Source organism: Pan troglodytes, chromosome X (assembly GCF_028858775.2).
Source record: "Pan troglodytes isolate AG18354 chromosome X, NHGRI_mPanTro3-v2.0_pri, whole genome shotgun sequence".
Classification (NCBI taxonomy): Eukaryota; Metazoa; Chordata; class Mammalia; order Primates; family Hominidae; genus Pan; species Pan troglodytes.
In genome coordinates, this window is record NC_072421.2 from 52,477,242 (window position 1) to 52,498,340 (window position 21,099).

The 21,099-nt window shown below is 39.0% G+C and overlaps 2 pseudogenes; one reads left to right on the top strand and one right to left on the bottom strand.

Moving 5' to 3' along the window:
• LOC129138673 (X antigen family member 5-like) overlaps nucleotides 1–21,099 on the top strand; it is a 37,868-nt pseudogene that overhangs the window by 9,302 nt on the left and 7,467 nt on the right.
• Nucleotides 1,323–20,419, bottom strand: LOC100608818 (uncharacterized; annotated as a pseudogene).

A 21,099-nucleotide genomic window follows, 5' to 3' on the forward strand; every position in this document is an offset into this window, starting at 1 on the left:
GGTAATTGACGTGAGACATTTCTTCCTTTCTGATATAAGTATTGAATGCTATAAATTTCCCTCTGTGCACTGCTTTACTGTGTTATCTTGCATTTTTTGATAGGCTGTGTTTTCATTTTCAAATTTTCTCTACAATTTATTCTTTCATCCCTGCGTTACTTAAAAGTGTCGTTTAATTTCCAATATTTCAGGGATTCCATATATCTTTCTACAACTAATTTCTATTTCAATTCTTTTGTGGTCACAAAACATGTTTTGTAAGATTTCATTCCTTTAGAATTTGTTGAGATTTGTTTTTTGGCCCACAATAAGGTCTATCTCGGTGAACATTCCATGTGCACTTGTGAAGAATGTATATTCTGTTGTTGTTCTATAAATAACAATTAGGCCGAGTTGGTTGATACCATTGTTCAAGACTTCTGCGCATATATATATATATATATATATATATATCTGATTTTCTTGTACACTGTTTCTACCAATTGCTGAGAGAAATGTTGAAATCTCCTACTATAAGTGCAGATGTGTTTGTATCTTCTTTCTCATGTATGGGTGTTCCCCTCATGTATTTTGAATATAATATAATATATAATTAAATACACCTAATGTATTTAATTATTTTTTCAGATGCAGGGTGTTACTGTGTTGCTCAGGCTGCTTTCAAACACATGGGCTCAAGTGATTTTCCCATTTTGGCCAATTTTTATACATGCTTTGATTAATCACTTCCTTATCTGGTTCTGGGTTTTCAACCATGTGTACAATGAATTTAACTACTTCTGTAGACTCAATCAATTCACACCTCTACCCTTTTTTTTAGGTTGTGTTATTACACATTTAAATCTCTCGACTGGTAACTAATTTCCCTGAATACCTATAAGGTGATCGTGGGCTCAGCAGTCAGTGTGATTTCAACGTTGGCTCACAACAGCTTGGAAAGCCTGCATGGGAAGTATTGCTTGAGGAAAAGTGGAGAGTTTCCAGGAACAGTTTTGAAAAACAAAGACAACCGATGTCACCCTTCCCTCCCTTGCCTCTCCTCATGTGCCAGGTTTCCTGTTTCCTCCAGCTGATAGAAAATCAGCATGAAGTATTCTGTGATGAAAAGTTTTTATCCCTTTAATCATCCCGTTTCTTCCTCCAAACCTTTTATTCTTTCTGGAAGGGTGGTATGCAGAAGGAACAAAAGCATTTTCAGAAAAACACATTATAATATAAATTTAGTGAAAAGATTCATCATGTTTAAGAAATGGTCAGGATGAAATCCTGAATTTATAAAAATTGTAAAAATCAGTTTACATAACCTCCATCCCTTTTGTCTCTCACTTATCCAGTGAGAAGTGTAGAAAAGTTGAATTCCTTATTTGTGGCTGCTGCGTTGAGTAGTCAAACTGCTGGCCACCTTCCATCAATATCATATATCCAGATGTAATAGCCACAAAATGCAAGGCCTGTTTAAAACTTTCCCTGATTTCATCCATCTCATTGAAATTTCCATCAAACTCCTAGCAGTAAATTCAGCATTCAAAGAGTTACAAGTACTGTGGCTAAGAGAGATCCTGGCTTAAATGTTGGGAGGGGGCTGTAGCAGTGGGTGCCCAGCTGAAGACAAGGCTGGAATGTGCCTTCACAACCCCCCCACCCTTTTTCAGACAGGATTTCTCTCTGTTGCCCAGGCTGGAGTACACTGGAGGACTCACAACTCACCACGACATGAAACTCCTGAGCTAAAGTGATCCTCCTGCCTTACCTTCCTGAATAGATGGGACTACAGGCATGTGTCACCATGCCCAGCTAATTTTTTAAATTGTGTAGAGCAAGAGTCTCACTATGCTGTCCAGGCTGGTCTTGAACTCCTGGCCTCAAGTGATTCTCCTGCCTCAGCCTCCAATAATGCTGGAATTCCTGGTGTGAGCCAGTGCATGCAGCCACTTTTACCCGACTTTTAAAATCTAAGGCTTAAGGGTTTTCTGAGGCTTTGCTCCAAACCAGGAAGCTGATAATTTTCCTCCCACTTGGATGAAAGAGCAATTCAAATGTTCAGGATTTTTGGCCTGTGCAAAGCTCTTTGGCAATTATTGAGTCCTTTGTCTACCTGCCTGCAGGAGAAAACAAAAATTAACGTTAGCATGAGGCTGCACCTTTCCCCCATATATTATCTGGAGCAGAACAGTGGTTAAGGGATCCAGGGATCCAGCTCTCTTGCAGTTGGAGGGACTATTGTTAAATGCTGTGAGTACATGTATTTTTCATAATAGACAACAGCTTCGGCTGCTGCTTCATATTATGGGTAAATCCATGGTCTCCCAGGCATGACAGCTTCATCATGTCTACCCCTTCACTCTTCCTTTATTCAAACAAGGCTTTCACCATATTGTATGCAGTTCCTAATGTGACATTAACTGATTTCTCCAAAGATACTTTTCAGGGTATTTCCAGGAGCCTATTAGGCATCCAGACCATAGTTTGAAGCCAAAACATTAAAAGCAAGTTTACAGAAAAAGTACACATTATTTGTAAATTCCTTTAGTTTCTTAGGTATTTTGTGTGGTGCTGATATTTTGAGTAAAACTATGCACATGTTCGGACCTTGGACTATCTTTTGGTTTCCTTGCAGGACTAGAAAGCAGGGTGTGTTTTTAAAATGTTTTTAATGCATATGCTTGGATGTTTATCGTCGAAGTCTCTACAGAGGTCTACCTCAATGTAAGCAAAAGGGTGACTCTTAGACTTCTTGTTTTTGTCCACTGTATAAAACTAAAATTTTGGTGTCCTTCCCATATCTTTAATTTCATCTGAATATAATTCTCCTAGTAATGTTCCCAACTTTTATGTTTCTATTATAGGAGAAAAGCAACCACAGTTTTAAATGAAGACAAGCTGAAACAACACAAACTGGTTTTATATTAGAGATATTTGAATTAAAAATATTTCAATAAAGTTTTGCAACTTTCACCAAAAAAGTCTTGCACATCTTTTGTTCATTTTATTCCCAGGTATTTGATACTATTGAAAACTGTGGCTTGATGTGGTAGCTCAAGCCTCTAATCCCAGCACTTTGGGATGCTGAGGCAGGAGGATTGATTGAGCACAGGAGATGAGACCAACCTGGCCAACAGAAAGAGACCCCCTTTTTTAAAAAATAAAAGAATAAATGCATGAATGTATGCATATATGTATGTAGCTGTAGTCCCAGCTAATCTGGAGGTTAAGGTGGGACCTCATGGGCCCCCAAGAGGTCCAGGATGTGGTTAAATTATTTTGGAATGGAGACTCAATTTCAAAAAAAATTAAAAATCATTTTTGAAATTTTGTATTGTGATTGAGCTGGTATGCACAGGTGTGATATTGTGAAACACGTATTTGGTTCTAGACCCTGCTTCCAGGCATACAACGCCTACAATTTTTAGAATCTCCACAAAGTGGTGTCTTTTTGTATGCTAGTGAATTGACTGATGGCTAGCAGCACCTAGGTAGCTCTAGGATGGGGAAGAAAAGAGTTGGGCCTTTCAGCCCCACCCACAACCTTCAGGGAAGGGACAAGGGCTGAAGGTTAAGTTGATCACAAATGGCGGGCCAACAGTTTAATCAATGACACCTACATAATGAAAACCGAAAAGGACATGGTTCAGAGAGCTTCCGTCTAGCTGAACACATGGAGGGCAGCTTGCGCATAGAGGGCATGGAAGCTCCCTGCCCCTTCCCCCGTACCTCACCTTATGTGTCTCCTCATCTGCTTCCTTTGTTACGATATCCAATTTGCCACAAAATATGTAAGAAGTTCCTAGGCTGTAGAACTGGATGGAAGAATTAGGGCTTAGGTAGAAGAAAGGGGAAAGCAACCAGGGCAACTTGCTGAAGCAAGATGACTTGGGTCCTACCTACACTCTCTCTTTAGAGGCTATGACATGAATTAGCCATGGGTTTCCATCCTGCCTCCCACACACTGGCCTTGAGATGGTGGGCAAGATACTTGCAATGTTTGGGACCATTTCCTCATTTCTAAAGTAGAAATTACAATAGTTACACTAATTACTTGCTATGAAGAATCAATGAAATAACATACCAAGTAGGCATTGCTTTGCAGATAAATTTGGTTTACTAGATTTCCTTGTTTCCTTTAAGATTTCAAACTTTTTCCTTCCATATTTCTTTAAAACTACATCTCTTGTATGTGATATCTGCTTTTGAATTTCAAGTAGGAATGTCAAGTTACCTTTTAAAATGCATTTGACTTCACAAAATTATTTGATTTCAATGAATATGTTAATGAATTAGCAGTTTAGCTGGTGTCAGACATGGGATCGATTCTAAAGTGGATTTCTAAAAAACTGAGGTGTGACAAGGCCAAACCTAAGTCAATTGTCCGTGCAGAAAACTTGTTTGCTGTGTGCGATGCCATGAAGAATAAATCAATATTCTGGGCATGCAATGCCACACAACTCAATACAGTAGTGTGTCAAGTGCTCAAGCAGTCCCTAAGCAGCCCTGGCCACAAGGATCACCACTGCAGTTGTTAGTTTGCCATGTAACATATTCATAGATTTGGTCAATAAGGAGATAATGAGCCCAAATGGATCCAAGTAGTTGATTGTTTGCAGACACAACAAAAGCAAGAGCAGCATTGTGTAGGCACCGTGTCCCTAGTCCCATAATACAACACTGAATAGTAGGTACTCAGTGACAGACAGCACAGATGGTGGGTCTCTCTGCCTGTAAGGAGCTCACAGCCATACCCTAAAGCAGTGAGCAGTTTTATAACAAGTTAGGATAACAGCTGTACCCTAAGTTGTGGAAAAGGCCTGTGGTTTTCTGAAACTAGAGCAATGGATGAAAATGGACTCCAATGAAGTGAAGTTGTATAAGTTCATGAAGTTTTGCTGTGAAGGGCAGCAGATAAATGTGTTAGTGGCTACAGAAGGACATGGGGGAATAAGGTGAGTTCCTCCTTAGCTTGGGGAATAATCTAGTAGAGAGGGAGCCGTTGATGGTTCAGAGGCAGAAGTGATCATTGCAGGATCAAAGCCCTTGGGAAAGTGGAAGTTATGTGATCCTGAGCTGAGGGGAGGGGCTGGCTTCAGTCAGGAGCAATTGCATGCAGAAGGGCCACAGAGAATGCCAGAACAGCACAGGTAGACTGGGTTTGGGAAGCTCTAAGAGTTCCCAGCAGATTGCTTCTGTCTTCTGAATGAATCATTAGGAGACGTCATTCAAATGGAGGAGGGTTCCTGGCATTTTGTGAGAGTATTGTAGTAGTGGAAGTAGGAAGAGCATGAAAGGGAGAAAATTCTCTCGGGGTCATGGACTTAAGGTAAAATAGTTCAGAAGGTTTTGAAGTTTTCTTATCACTGCTCAGTTGCTCAGATACAGGCATCATTATGCGGTCATTAAATTAGTAGGAGGAGCAGTAGTGCTAGTTCATAAAATAGATATGATAATGCTCACCTCCTGAGGGGCACTAAAAGGATTTTTATTCATTTGTTAGGGCTGCCATCAATAACTACCACCGACTGGGTGGCTTAAACAACAGAAATGTATTTTCTCACAATTCTGGAGGCTACATGTCTGAGATCAAGGTGTCAGCAGAGTTGGTTTCTTCTAAGGCGTCCTTCCTTGCCTTGTAGTCAGCTGTTTTCTCCCTGTGTCTGCCTTAGTCCTCCCTCTGTACGTGTGTCTGTGTCCTCATTTCCTCTTCTTATAAGGGCACTGGGCAAATTGCCTTAGGGCCCAGTCTAATGACCTAATTTATCTTAATTACCTCTTTAAAGACCCCACCTATGTCACATACAGTTACATTCTTAGGCACTAGGGGTTAAGACTTCACCATATGAATTTTGAGCAGACACAATTCAGCCCATAATAGTATTGCTGTTAGCTTTATCTCAATACCGTTTTTTATTTCTGAGACAGGGTCTCATTCTGTTGCCCAGGTTGGAGCGCAGTGATGTTAATGTGGGTCACTGCAGCCTGCAACTCCCGGGCTTCAGGGATCCTGCCATGTCACCCTCCCTATTAGCTGGTAGTACAGGCATGTGACAGCACACCAGGCTAATGGTTTAATTTTTTTTTTTTTTTGACATGGGACATCCCACTATTTTTCCAAGGCTGGTCTGGAACTCCTGTGCTCAAGTGATCCTTCTGCCTCGGCCTCCCAAAGTGCTGGGATTACAAGCATGAACCAACAAGCCCAGCCTTATTTTAATACTATCTTCACTACTATTGTCACTATCATTTATTTTATTCTTACAATTACGTGGAAAGGTAGGAAGTAGTCACTGAAGCTCACAAAGTTCATCTATTGCTGAACCTCACCAGGAAAGGAAGTACTAGTCAAACAGACAAAACTCATGTGTTTTCAAGTGGAGTGTAACTGAGAAAGTCAGATTTGTTAGATTTCTTATCATGAATTTATTTGTTATTGTTAAATTTTACATGCTCAGCATCAGTAAAGAAAAGAGTAATGAAAAATCATTAAGCCCAGAGATAAATCCACACACTTACGCTCTATTGATTTTTGACAAAGATGCCAAGCACAGACAGTGAGGGGAGGGCAGCCTTCAATAAATGGTATTGGGGAAATTGTACATCCACACGCAGATGAATGAAATTTGACCCTCGTCTCTCACCATATACAAATCATAAACAGAGGGAGGCTGGTATGTTGCTTCATCTGGGAACTTATAAAGATTTATTGACTGCTTTGGAAAATTACATCACTGCAGGGCATTCCATTCCTGGATTCTGCTCTGACACAACAGTCCAATATCAGTTTACTTTGTCGTTGTGCATGCCTGGGGGAAAGAATGATGGGAATCCAACTTCCCTACCAACATGACCTTTTCCAGGATCAGCTTCACTGTATTCCTTGTTTTTAAAAAATTAAGTGTTTTCTACTTTGATGGAGAAAATTTTAATCTCAATTTTGCCTTATTTTTCATTCTAAAATTACTAGATTGCATAATTATTTCCATAGCTTTGTACTTTGAATTGTTTTAGTACTAATTTTTTATTTTATTGTGTTATTTATTCTTCTTGTTACTTATGTAGTGCTTTAAATTTATTTTTCTTTTCAAGGGTTTTTTTGTCTGTGTGAAGAATATCAACTCTACATATCATATAAAGACTAATTTTTCTGTATATATATTGTTCGAAGGTTGTTGACTTACTATTTTTTCTTTTTTAAAACCTGTTTAATTAACAACTATTATATGTATTTATGGTGTACAATGTGATGTTTTGATATATGTATACAACTTAGTTGTATACATATATACAACTTAGTTGTATACATATATACAACTTTTATCAGTTATAAAAGGTACTGGATAGAAGTGCAACACATTGTTTACCTCAGACTGGAGAAATTGTGGTTGTTAGTGTTTATTCTGCTATTCCATATTTTACAAGTTTCTATAAAAAGCATCTACTACTTTTTTAATCAGAAAAGAAATATTATTTTACATCAGGAAAATCAATATTAAATTCCCTCAGACAGAATATACTATCACAAATCTTTGATAAAATAAATAGCAGTGTGCTATCTTGAATACATTTTCTTGGCCTATTAGCTGGGGTTCTCTAGAGGGTCAGAACTAATAAGAGATATATATATATATAGCTCCTATATATATGTGTGTGTATATATATATCTCCTATATATGTGTGTGCGTATATATGTACACACACATATGTATCCACATATATACATATATATACATATATATATATGAGTTTATTAAGTATTAACTCACAAGATCACAAGGTCCCGCAATAGGCCATCTGCAAGTGGAGGAGCAAGGAAAGCCAGTCTGAGTCCCAAAACTGAAGAACTTGGAGTCCAATGTTCAAGGGCAGGAAGTTTCCAGCATGAGAGAAAGGTGTAGGCTGGGAGGCTAGACTGCTCTAGCCTTTTCACATTTTTCTGCCTGCTTTATATTCTAGCCGCACTGACAACTGATTAGGTGGTACCCACCCAGATTAAGGGTGGGTCTGCCTTTCCCAGCCCACTTACTCAAATGTTAATCTCCTTTGGCAACACCCTCACAGACACACCCAGGATCAATAATTTTCATCCTTCAATCCAATCAAGTTGACACTCACTATTAAGGTCACACTTGGTTATGTCAATTTTCCTTTTTAGGTATCATTTAGGGGTGGAGGATAGAGAGGACCTTAGTTTCCATTTTTCTTGGTTAAAGTTAATGAATGCTGCTTTCTGTGAAAGAAAGAAGGCTACAATATTTGCTGTAATAGTATTTCACGACATCAATACCATCTTTATCTTTATTTCTTTCATCATTACAGCAAAGGGAAATAATCATGGTGCTCAGTCATCAGACAAGAAGCAAAAGTCCATCAATGTGAATGCCCGAGGATATCTTTGCTTCTTAGAGTAGCCGTTTAACAGTCTGTCATCTGTAAATTTGCCTTAGCCTCTTCCAAATATTTCCTCATCTATCATCATTTAGGGGTTCAGAAAGTGGCTATTTTCGTATTTTTTTTTGTCCAAAACTTACTTAGGTTGGCTCCTTTACTAACTCCCAATCTTCTCCACTATAATGACTCTGGAACCAGTCCCTTTGCTGTGAAAGCAGCATCAACAACATTGATTCTTCTACCTCAGACCCACTGGATAACATAATTAATGAAATTTTTAAAGTTAAAATTGGAATGAAAACACTATAGAATTAGCAATGGCTAAATTATGTAACTCCAAGCAGTTAACAATTAAGAGAAACTTTGTCCCTCAAAAAGTGAACATTACTTTCTTCTTTTTGATTTTTCTCAGAATTTTTTCTGAACTGAAAATGTAACAAATTCATAAAGGCCAAACACAGGCAAATTTTCTATTTTTTAATTTTTAATTTTTATGAGTACATAGTAAGGTGTATATATTTATGGGGTATATGAGATATTTTGAAACAGGCATACAATGCATAATAATCACATCAGGGCAAATGAGGAATCTATCCCCTCGTGTACTTTGATTTTTAATCCAAAATGTTAATTCTGCCTTTAAGTTTTTTTCTTTTTTTAGCATCCATTTTTTTTTTAAGACAGTCTCACTCTACTGCCTGGGCTGGAGTTCAGTGGCGCAATCAGCTCACTGAAACATCTGCCTCCCACGCTCAAGTAACTCTCCTGCCTCAGCCTCCTGAGTAGCTGGGATTACAGGCACTTGCCTCCAGTCCTGGATAATTTTTGTATTTTTAGTAGAGACGAGGTTTCACCATTTTGGCCAGGCTGATCTCGAACTCTTGACCTCAAGTGGTCTGCCTGCCTCGGCCTCCCAAAGTGCTGGGATTACAGGTGTGAGCCACCGTGCCCAGCCAGCATCCATCTTTTTAATGACTATTTTAGTCTTAAAAACAATAAATTTCTCCAGACACAATTCCTTTGAAAAAAATTATGACAACATTAAATTGAATTATGCAATTTAAAAAATTATAATGACAAATTGACATGTTTCTGGGCTGGGTTTGATGGTTCACACTTGTTTTTGTTTTGTTTTGTTTTGATGGTTCACACTGGTAATCCCAGTTCCCATGGGAGGTCGAGGTAGGAGGATCACTTGTGCCCAGGAGCTCAAGGCTACAGTGAAGTAGCAACACACCACTGCAGTGCAGCCTATGTGACAAAGCCAGACCCTGTCTCAAAAACAAAGAAAGAAAAACTTTAATTAATTTATGTGTGTCCTTAACCAAATTGCATATCCTTTGAGGGAAGAGGCTATTGAGCATCGTTTTGCCTCCCCGTAACTTCCAACACCTAAACTTATAATGATGGATCAATTCTCCAAAGGAAAGAATATAGAGCAAAGCTAAGGAATACATGAAAACTGACAGAGAGAAGCAAGGACAACAAAATTGAGGAATATAAATCCGGAAAGAGAACTGAAGTATTATGGCATCCCCAAAATAGACATGTGACCCAAAGGAACAGAATAGAGAGCCCAGAAGTAAATCCATGCACTTACGATCAATTGGTTTTTGACAGAGGTGCCAAGAACACACAGTAAGGGAAGGGCAACCTTCAATAAATTGTATTTGGAAAATGATATATCCACATGCAGAGGACTGAAATTCCATCCTCATCTCTCACCATATACAAAAGTCAACTTAAAATGAATTAACATTGTATAATGTAAGACCTGAATCTATGAAACTACTAGAAGAAAACATAGGGAGAAAGCTCCATGACGCTGGTCTGGGCAATGAGTTTTTGGATATAATCCCCAAAGTGCAGGGAACAAAAGCAAAAGTAAACGAATGAGATTATCTCAAACTCAGAAACTTCTGCAGAGCAAAGGAAACAATCAACAGTGTGCAAAGACAACCTATGGAATGAGAGAATACATTTGCAAACCATACATCTGAGAAGGGGTGAAGACCTAAAATATATAAGGAACTCAACAGTAAGAAAACAAATAATCTGATTAAAACCTGAGCAAAAAGCCCGGCACAGTGGCTCACACCTGTACTCCCACCACTTTGGGAGGCCAGGTCAGAGGATTGCTTGAGGCCAGGAGTTTGAGACCAGTCCTGGCAACATAGTGAGACCTTGATTCTACAAAAAAATAAAAATAAATTAGCTGGGGTAACAAGGCAGCCATGAGAACTGATACCAAGGGTGGCTAGTCTCTCTGAGGGGAGATGAGACACACAAACTGCATCACCTCTGGCAGAGCACATGTGGAAGAAGTGACAGTCATAAGAGGGGATAAGAAGGAAGTAATTGAAAATGTAACAAATTCATAAAGGCCAAACACAGGCAATTGGGAGAGCTGGAATCCCAGAAAGTCTCAGACACAAGTGGAATCCACATTCACTTGCCAGCTTTTTCCTGCACACCACCATCTGGCATTCATGAGGAAGACTGGAGGAATCCATGGAGGCCTGGGGGCATCTTCGTTGGCAAGAAACTCTGATTGCTTCAAAAACCTTGTCCCTTTTAAAAAAAAATCATTGTGTATATTTGAGGTTTACAACATGATGGTATGGGTTACAAAAAGATAGTAATGTGGCTAATGTAGTGAAGGAAATTAACCTATTATATCATCTCACAGTGACTTCTGTGTGACAAGAACAGCTAAAATCTACTTATTTAACCAAAGTGCCTAATATAATAGCAACAATCCTCATGTTGTACCTTAGCTCTCTAGACTTGTTCATCCTACATATCTGCTACTTTGTATCCTTGGACCTTCATCTCCCCATTTCCTCCCCTATCCTCCCCTGTCCCTGATCACCACCAATTTACTCTCTATCTCCCTATTGCTTGCTCTTTCTTCTATCTCCCTATTGCTTGCCCTTTCTTTCTTTCTTTTTCTCTCTTTCTTTCTTCTTCCTTCCTTTCCTTCTTTCTTTCTTTCCTTCTTTCTTTCCTTTTTTCCCTTTCTCATTCTCTTTCTCCCCCCACCTTTCTTTCTGATTCCACACATAAGTGAGATCATACAGTACTTTTCTTTCTATACATGTGCCATGTTGGTGTGCTGCACCCATTAACTCGTCATTTAGCATTAGGTATATCTCCTAATGCTATCCCTCCCCGCTCCCCCGACCCCACAACAGTCGCCAGTGTGTGATGTTCCCCTTCCTGTGTCCATGTGTTCTCATTGTTCAATTCCCACCTATGAGTAAGAACATGCGATATTTGGTTTTTTGTCCTTGTGATAGTTTGCTGAGAATGATGGTTTCCAGCTTCATCCATGTCCCTACAAAGGACATGAACTCATCATTTTTTATGGCTGCATAGTATTCCATGGTGTATATTTGCCACATTTTCTTAATCCAGTCTATCATTGTTGGATATTTGGGTTGGTTCCAAGTCTTTGCTATTATGAATAGTGCCACAATAAACATATGTGTGCATGTGTCTTTGTAGCAGCATAATTTACAATCCTTTGGGTATATACCCAGTAATGGGATGGGTGGGTCCAATGGTATTTCTAGTTCTAGATCCCTGAGGAATCGCCACACTGACTTCCACAACTGTTGAACCAGTTTCCAGTCCCACCAACAGTGTAAAAGTGTTCCTATTGCTCCACATCCTCTCCAGCACCTGTTGTTTCCTGACTTTTTAATGATCGCCATTCTAACTGGTGTGAGATGGTATCTCATTGTGGTTTTGATTTGCATTTCTCTGATGGCCAGTGATGATGAGCATTTTTTCATGTGTTTTTTGGCTGCATAAATGTCTTCTTTTGAGAAGTGTCTGTTCATATCCTTTGCCCACTTGTTGATGGGGTTGTTTGTTTTTTTCCTGTAAATTTGTTTGAGTTCATTGTAGATTCTGGATATTAGCCCTTTGTCAGATGAGTAGACTGCAAAAATTTTCTCCCATTCTGTAGGTTGCCTGTTCACTCTGATGGTGGTTTCTTTTGCTGTGCAGAAGCTCTTGAGTTTAATTAGATCCCATTTGTCAATTTTGGCTTTTTTTGCCATGGCTTTTGGTGTTTTAGACATGAAGTCCTTGCCCATGCCTGTGTCCTGAATGGTATTGCCTAGGTTTTCTTCCAGGGTTTTTATGTTTTTAGGTCTAACATGTAAGTCTTTAATCCATCTTGAATTAATTTTTGTATAAGGTGTAAGGAAGGGATCCAGTTTCAGCTTTCTACATATGGCTAGCCAGTTTTCCCAGCACCATTTATTAAATAGGGAATCCTTTCCCCATTGCTTGTTTTTGTCAGGTTTGTCAAAGATCAGATAGTTGTAGATATGTGGCATTATTTCTGATGGCTCTGTTCTGTTCCATTGGTCTATATCTCTCTTTTGGTACCAGTACCATGTTGTTTTGGTTGCTGTAGTCTTGTACTATAGTTTGAAGTCAGGTAGTGGGATGCCTCCAGCTTTGTTCTTTTGGCTTAGGATTGACTTGGCAATGCGGGCTCCTTTTTGGTTCCATATGAACTTTAAAGTAGTTTTTTCCAATTCTGTGAAGAAAATCATTGGTAGCTTGATGGGGATGGCATTGAATCTCTAAATTACCTTGGGCAGTATGGCCATTTTCATGACATTGATTCTTCCTACCCATGAGCATGGAATGTTCTTCCATTTGTTTGTATCCTCTTTTATTTCATTGAGCAGTGGTTTGTAGTTCTCCTTGAAGAGGTCCTTCACGTCCCTTGTAAGTTGGATTCCTAGGTATTTTATTCTCTTTGAAGCAACTGTGAATAGGAGTTCACTCATGATTTGGCTCTCTGTTTGGCTGTTGTTGGTGTATAAGAATGCTTGTGATGTTTGCACATTGATTTTGTATCTTGAGACTGCTGAAGTTGCTTATCAGCTTAAGGAGATTTTGGGCTGAGACGATGGGGTTTTCTAGATATACAATCATGTCATCTGCCAACAGGGACAATTTGACTTCCTCTTTTCCTAATTGAATACCCTTTATGTCTTTCTCCCGCCTGATTGCCCTGGCCAGAACTTCCAACACTATGTTGAATAGGAGTGGTGAGAGAAGGCATCCCTGTCTTGTGCCAGTTTTCAAAGGGAATGCTTCCAGTTTTTGTCCATTCAGTATGATATTGGCTGTGGGTTTGTCATTTGGCACTTTTTACTGAACAGTGGATAGGCCTTTTAAGCAGTTCTTAGAATCAATAATAAAGTTATGTTCAACTTTTATCTTCCCAGGCAAGAGATTCTTGTAGTAATAATGTTATGTTAATGAAGCCAGCGGAATAGTAAACTCTTGTTCATATAGGCAGTAAGCTGTGTGTGTGGTTTCAGTTCTCATTACTTACTTTTAGATAACTTATGAGCGTGGTAGGTCATATAGGAAAGGGAAGGAGAGGAAGGGGGCCTTGATTAGCTAGTTGCTTTTTGTTAGTAAATGAGGACATATGTGTGTGTGTGTGTGTGTGTGTACATATATCCTATTCATACATAATAATTGTACATATTTACAGGGTACAGTGTGATATTTTGATACACATACACAACTTGTAATGATCAAATCAGGATAATCAGCATATCCACCACCTCAAACATTTAGCATTTCTTCGTGTTGGAAACGTTCAAAATCCTCTTTTATAGCTATTTGAAAATATACAATAGATTATTGTTAACTATAGTCACCCTACAGTGCTGTATAGACCACTAGAGATTATTCCTCCTATTTAGTCTTAATTTTGTATCCATTAACTAAACTCTACCTGTTCATCTCCCACCCTTCCCAGACTCTACTATTCTCTATTCTACTCTCTACATCTATGAAATAAAAGCTTTTAGCTTCCACATATCAATGAGAATATTCAGTATTTATCTTTCTGTGTCTGGCTTATTTCACTTAATGTCCTCCAGGCTCACACATCTGAAGCCCATACATGTTGCCTCAAATGATGGGATTTCATTCTTTTATATGACTGAATAGTATTCCATTATGTATACATACACCACTGTAAATTAGATTGTATTTTGTTTACTTATTTCTTTTTTATTGATACATTGTTGTACATATTTATGGGGTACATGTGACACTTTGATACATGTATGCAAAGGATAATGGTTAAATCAGGGTATTTAGGATATCCATCACCTCAAACATTTATCATTTATTTGTGCTGGGAACATTTCAAATCTTCCCTTCTAGCCATTTTGAAATATATGATAATTTATTGTTACCATTAGTCACCCTACTGTGCTATCAAATAGAAGTTATTCCTTTTACTTAATTGTATGTACCCATTAACCAACTTCTCTTCATCCCACCCACCCCCTGTTCCCAGCCTCTGGTCACCAGAATTCTACTCCATTAGATCAACATTTTTAGCTCCCTCATATGACAGACAACATGTCTCGAACTCCTGAGTTAAAGCGATCCTCCTGCCTCTGCTTTCCAAAGTGTTGAGATTATACATGTGAACCACCGATAACAGCCTCTGTTTTCTTTTAAGATGTACATTAAACTCACATTTGTGAGTTTTCTCCTTCATTCAGAAGAGGAACACTGACTCTTTCATCTGCCCCTTGGAGGTAAATTTTTCTTTTTAAATAAACTATGACTCCATTGAAATTCTTATTTCAACCAAGTTTATGAAGCACTGTCTCATTTAAATTATCAGGGCTATATTATGCGAAGATTTAGAAGATTTGAAGCTCCTCCAACCCCAAATCAACTGAACCTTACTTGGTGACCTGAACCCTCACCTCTCTTGTGATTAGGCTATTTCTGCTTTGGTTGAAGATGTTCATGGATCCTGCAAGGAAAACTCAATTTCCCTGATGTCTTGACATTTCCTATAATCACCAAACCTGTAACTATAGTGGATCCTACTCAGGATAAATGTGGTTTTAAGTTTATATCCTGTCGTAGGTTATTATATAAAAAAAAACTACAGGGATTTGCTAATTATATCTCCATTGTCTAGGTAATATACTTGGGAGAGGAAAAAAAGCATTGCTTCTCTTGTTTTTTGAGTGCTGGCCTTCCTCCCTCTGGCTCCCCTTGAGCAAGGGATGAAGCCATTTCTGGGGTTTGGCAAGTTAGCCTTATGGGCAGGGCATGTGGCTATTTGTTCATGGGATGTGACACTCCAGTAGGGTTGATTTTAGCTGGAGTCTGGGAAGACCATTTTATAAGGGAGTCTCTGTTGCAGATTCAGTTTTAAGGAGAGCTTCTTCCACTGTGCAGGGCATAACAGGGTAATTGGCTCTACCCCAGTAAGGGCTTTAGTTTTAATTAAATGGTCATATAAGTTTTAAGGTATCACGATCATGATTGATATTAAAACGTGAAAGAGTTATACATCATATCCAGTATGGCAAAAAAAAAAAATGGAGAGGGAAAGAAAACTGAGAGTAAGGCATCTGGAAAAGCTAAATATTTGCTTCTAAAAGTAACTGTTTTGAGGGACGAACAGCAAATTTCACAAGCTCATGCACAGTCTTTGTGATGTTCAGATATTCAGGTATTAAAGGTATATGTTAAATAATGTAGGTGTTCCTAGTATGTGAACCATTTCATCCATACTCTGAAAATATTAGTGTTCAAGAATGTATTCCCTTTCAATCATGCCTTATATTCAATATCTGTGTCTTGTTCATATTCCGTGTTGTGCTTTTTCCATTTTCCTCAAGAATGTTTAAGCTACGGGATGCTCTCTTCCTAGATATTTCACAAAAGAACGATCTATTAAATTTATTACATTTGGATTACTTTTCCTTTGGTTAATGATTCGTACCTTTCATTTACTGCCTGTTTCCTTTTCCCTTAAGTTTCTCTTGTGACTCTTTTGTTTATTTCTAAGTATTATTTTCTTGTATCATGTAATTTGCTGTCTATTTTAATAGGATACGCATATAATGCTATGACTGTCCTAAGAACACAATTCAGGCTTGTTCAATAGGCTCCTGGAAATCGTCTGTAAACTATCCTTTAATGTAAATAGTCGAATGGAATGGTTCAGCAGTGTGGAGTAAAAACATTTAGATAATTTCTTCCCTATACGTGCAGTGCTTCCTTTAAATTCAGAAGTTCTTCTAATTAAGTCAGCAATTTGGAAAACATGTATGAAAAATACTTATGTGGACTACTCAGGACTTAGTACATTATAGACTTTGAACTCTAAATCATATCATCTGATGACTCAAGGCAGAAGCCTGTAATATAACCTCTGATATGGTTAGAGGTTACCATATATGTCTTCAATCTAATTACACACAGTAGCTCATGAAGACTGACAGGAGGACAGGGAGCATGCTTAGCACAGGCATCTTCCAACCACCTTGAGCATGACTGACCTACATGCATGCTCCCTACTTCATGGGTCACAAAAACCTGACTGTCTCTATCGATTTTATTACTCAGTCATTCAAGGCTTCACTGCGGGAAGACTTTAAAATGTAATCATTGGGTCTGGCGCAGGAGGAGGTTCACCCCTGTAATCACTCCCAACATTTTGGGAGGCCGAGACGAGTGGGTCACTTGAGGTCAGGAGTTCGAGCCCAGCCTGGCCAACATGGTGAAACCTCGTCTCTACTAAAAATAAAAAAATTGGTTGGCATGGTGGCAGGCACCTGTAATCCCAAATACACGGGAGGCTGAGGCATGAGAATCACTTGAACCCGGGAGGCAGAAGTCGCTGTGAACCGAGATCGGAACACTGCACTCCATCCTGGGCGACAGAGTGAGACCCCATCTGAAAAAAAAAATGCAATCATTGTTTAAGAGCCTGAGAGAATTCAGGATTTGACAAAATCCAAGAACACTCATGAAGGTCTCCATACAGGAAAACAAGCATCAAGCAGAGTGCCTTCTCATTTTCTTAGGAGCAATGAAGTCTCAACTCAGATATTTTAATTGGACTAAAGCTGATTGTTATGATAAACAAATCATGAAAATCAGAATATCTGTGTATTCTTTCCAACAGAACCATAGCATGCAGAAATCAGCACTGAAATGGATTTTAATCTATTTGATGTGCATTCACTACTTTCAATAAAAGCAAAAATGGGTGTAGGATTGATGTGATTTGTCCAGAATCTCACAAATCGTGTTGGAGCTGGTACTAGAATCTCCTTCAGAGATCAGTATATTTCATACAAAGTGGTATTACAAATGCATTATATATTTGTGAGAAACAGAAATTACAAAGTAATCTGAAAATTGTTAGCTGTTGGTTATACTTAGAAGTAACAAAATGCTTTCCTATTTGATGGTTCAATATGGCTTTCACCCAATTTGTGTCTGTATCTGATAGTGTTTCGGCTTTGCAGTCAGGCTTCTGGGGTCTGAACCACCTTACAAATAAAGTCTGCATTTGAATTCTGTTTTTAAAGGGACAGTAATATTCTCTCTTTTTATTATGAAAAGTGTAATATTGTGGAATACAGAAAGCACATAATTTTGAATCTTAATGGATAACATACCTCCTTCTGGCATTTTAAATTGCTCTGACTTTGTCAGAATCTTCCCCTGGACATCAGGACCATCTCCGCATTCATCCCCAGTCTTTGACTGAGAAAGCTCCTGGAGATCAGCTTCCAGGTCAGGCACTAAAAAATACCAAGGAAATCGATTGGAGCAGCCAGACAAGAATGACAAATAAGGAAATGATCCTATTCTTTTCCTCAGTGTTGTGCAATAAAAGCCTGTAGGCTACTGTGGTAATAAATGTGATGCAAAGATGTCCCCGTTTGTTTTCCTGTATTATGATATCTTATTTTTAATGACAATCTGAGGATAAGTCTCAGCACACCTGCATTTCCCATACTTTACCATTGTGTATTATAAACACACAGCTACCTAGGAAACCTGAAGATGGCCTCGTGGATAGCATTTTAATCATAACTTAAATGTAATTTTCTGAAGGATTAGATCAATGTATTGGTGAGCCTATGACAAATCCTATAGTCCTGACACTCATCTCCTGTTGAGGTATCTTGAAAATGTTGGGGTTAACCTTAATTAAAGTAATTCTTAGGTTGAAAGGCCCTATATGTGACTTTCCATACATGAATGTCATTAAGAAAAAAGTACGGAATATAACAGCAAAATCACTGTCTAACAGTGAGAGTATGGGAACTGAAGTGCAAAGAAATTAATGGGCATTGTTGACAGTCATATTCTGGAAACCCCTTAACAGGGAATTGCTAAAATAATCCATGGCCCAAATTCTGTCTCTGATTAGTTTGAAAATGCTATCTGCTGAGGAAACAGTTTCTGTTTCATGATAATCTTATCGTACTTGAAGTTTTCTAATTATAAAAGTATTAAAACAACTTTTAAAAGCCCCTTCAAAATCCTACAAACACAGTTACCTGTATGCCATTGTCCAGAATTATCCAGCTTTTACTAAACATATGGTCAAAAATATAAATCAAAGGAAACAGTGGCTGTCATTCATTGGCCTCTTTTCTGGAGTTGCTATCTTGCTTCACTGAACTGCGTTTTGCCCTGAGCCAATACCAAATTACCTTATAGTACAGACACATTTAAGTATTAAGCATTTTTAAGCAAAATCATTCACATTTTCTAAAACAGAAGGCGGGAAGAATGCAAACCTTGAAACAAAATATGAATTCCTTCTCCATGAGTCGTGTTCTTGGTAAGTCTCAACCTCTGATTCTCAGTTTTCTTATTTATTTATTTATTTTTATTTTTATTTTTTGAGACGGAGTCTCGCTGTGTCACCGAGGTTGGAGTGCAGTGGTGCAATCTTGGCTCACTGCAACCAATGCCACTCGGGCTCAAGCAACTCTTCTGCTGCAGCCTGCTTAGCAGCTGGGATTATGAGTGTGTGCCACCATGCCGAGCTAATTTTTGTATTTTTCATAGAGACAGGGTTTCACTATGTTGGCCAGGCTGGTCTCGAACCCCTGACCTCAAGTTATCCACCCGCCTCGGCCTCCCAAAGCACAGGGATTACAGGCATGAGCCACCACACCGGGCCTCAGTTTTATTTATAAAATGAGGTTAACATCCCTTTGCAAATGGGCTTTATTCAGGGTATTATAAGGTAGGGCGACTTGGCACTCCACATGCTATTAAAGGGTGCTTACAACACTGTGAACACCATGGCTGAGAAGATCTCACTGCAACATCCTAAGAATATCAAGTTAAACTAGTGAAATAATGTACATTTTTATACAACCAATTAAATGGTTTCATCTGATTTAGGAAGGACTGTATTTTCAAGCCCACAAAATGCATCTCGAAGAAAAAGAGAAGATTAATCATATCCAGGGACTGCAGGAAGCTGCAAACTATACCCGTCACGTTTCCAGCCAACCCTCAGCAAATGTTTGAGATCCTTTCCTAGTGTTTTCTTTCCTCCTCTTACTGGTCATGGCATAAGGCATGATGCACACATAGGCCTCCTCCCCCCATAGACATTCTTTCTTTCCCTTCCCACCACCTTGAATCTCAGCTGCACCCTGATCTTCTTCTGTCTTCTGACCAGGTGTAGGATCCCAACTTTAAGCTGGTGGTTCTTCTTGTTGAGGCTCTGGCACACTGGGCTCCTGGGAAAAGAGGGTTTTGTGTGTGCGCATGCAGACAAAAAATTTTTCTTATCAATGCATGTCAATAATACGAATATACAGATTACATAGATACTTCTGATCATATGCATGTTTAAAGACATGCTGCAACACTAGCTATGTGCTAGTGTAATGAGCTATGAATAAGCATGAGGAGGAAATCACTAGTCAAATCTGGGGAACACAAATTCCCACATCCAGGCAAAACCAGTATGTAGTCCTCTTGGGTTACTGTTTCCTTCATGAGATGCCGCAATGGTTTTTTGTCAACATGGCAGACCTTTATCAGTGCATCTATACTAGTTCAACAACACTATCACACAAAAAAAATTCTGCTAATAGAAAACATCAAATGTTAAGTCACTCACAAGCATAGGCCCAATCAGCTGAGCAAGTCGTAAACATCGTCTTGGTCTATATCATCTTCCTCGCCAACTCATATTTCAGTCTGCAAACAGAATAGTGTGCACTTTGGGAGGCCGAGGTGGGTGGATCACCTGAGGTCAGGAGTTCGAGGCCAGCTTGGCCAAAATGGTGAAACATCGTCTCTACTAACAATACAAAAACTTAGCTGGGCATGGTGCGGGTACTTGTAATCCCAGCTAATCAGGAGGCTGAGGCAGGAGAATCGATAGAACCCAGGGGCAAAGGTTGCAGCCAGCCGAGATCACGCCATTGCACTCCAGCCTGGGCAACAAGAGCAAGACTCCCTCTCAAAAAAACCAAACCAAACCATAGCAAATCAAAACAAAACAAAAATCAGAATACTGATTGGAAAAATGGGGTACATGTGCAGGATGTGCAGCCATCAGATGGCTAGATTGTACTGTTTCACACTGTATTAGTTAGGGATCTGTAGAAGGACAGAACTGATGGATAGATGTGTATGTGAAGCAGGGTTTGTTAAGGAGTATTAACTTACACAATCACAAGGCGAAGTCCCAAAATAGGCTGTCTGCAAGCTGAGGAGCAAGAAAGGCAGTTTGAGTTCCAAAACCTCAAACGTATTGAAGCCAGCATTGCAGGCTTTAGTCTGTGGCTGAAGGCCCGAGAGCCCCTAGCAGATCACTGGTGTAAATTCAAGAGTCCAAAAGCAGAAGAACCTGGAGTCTGATGTTCG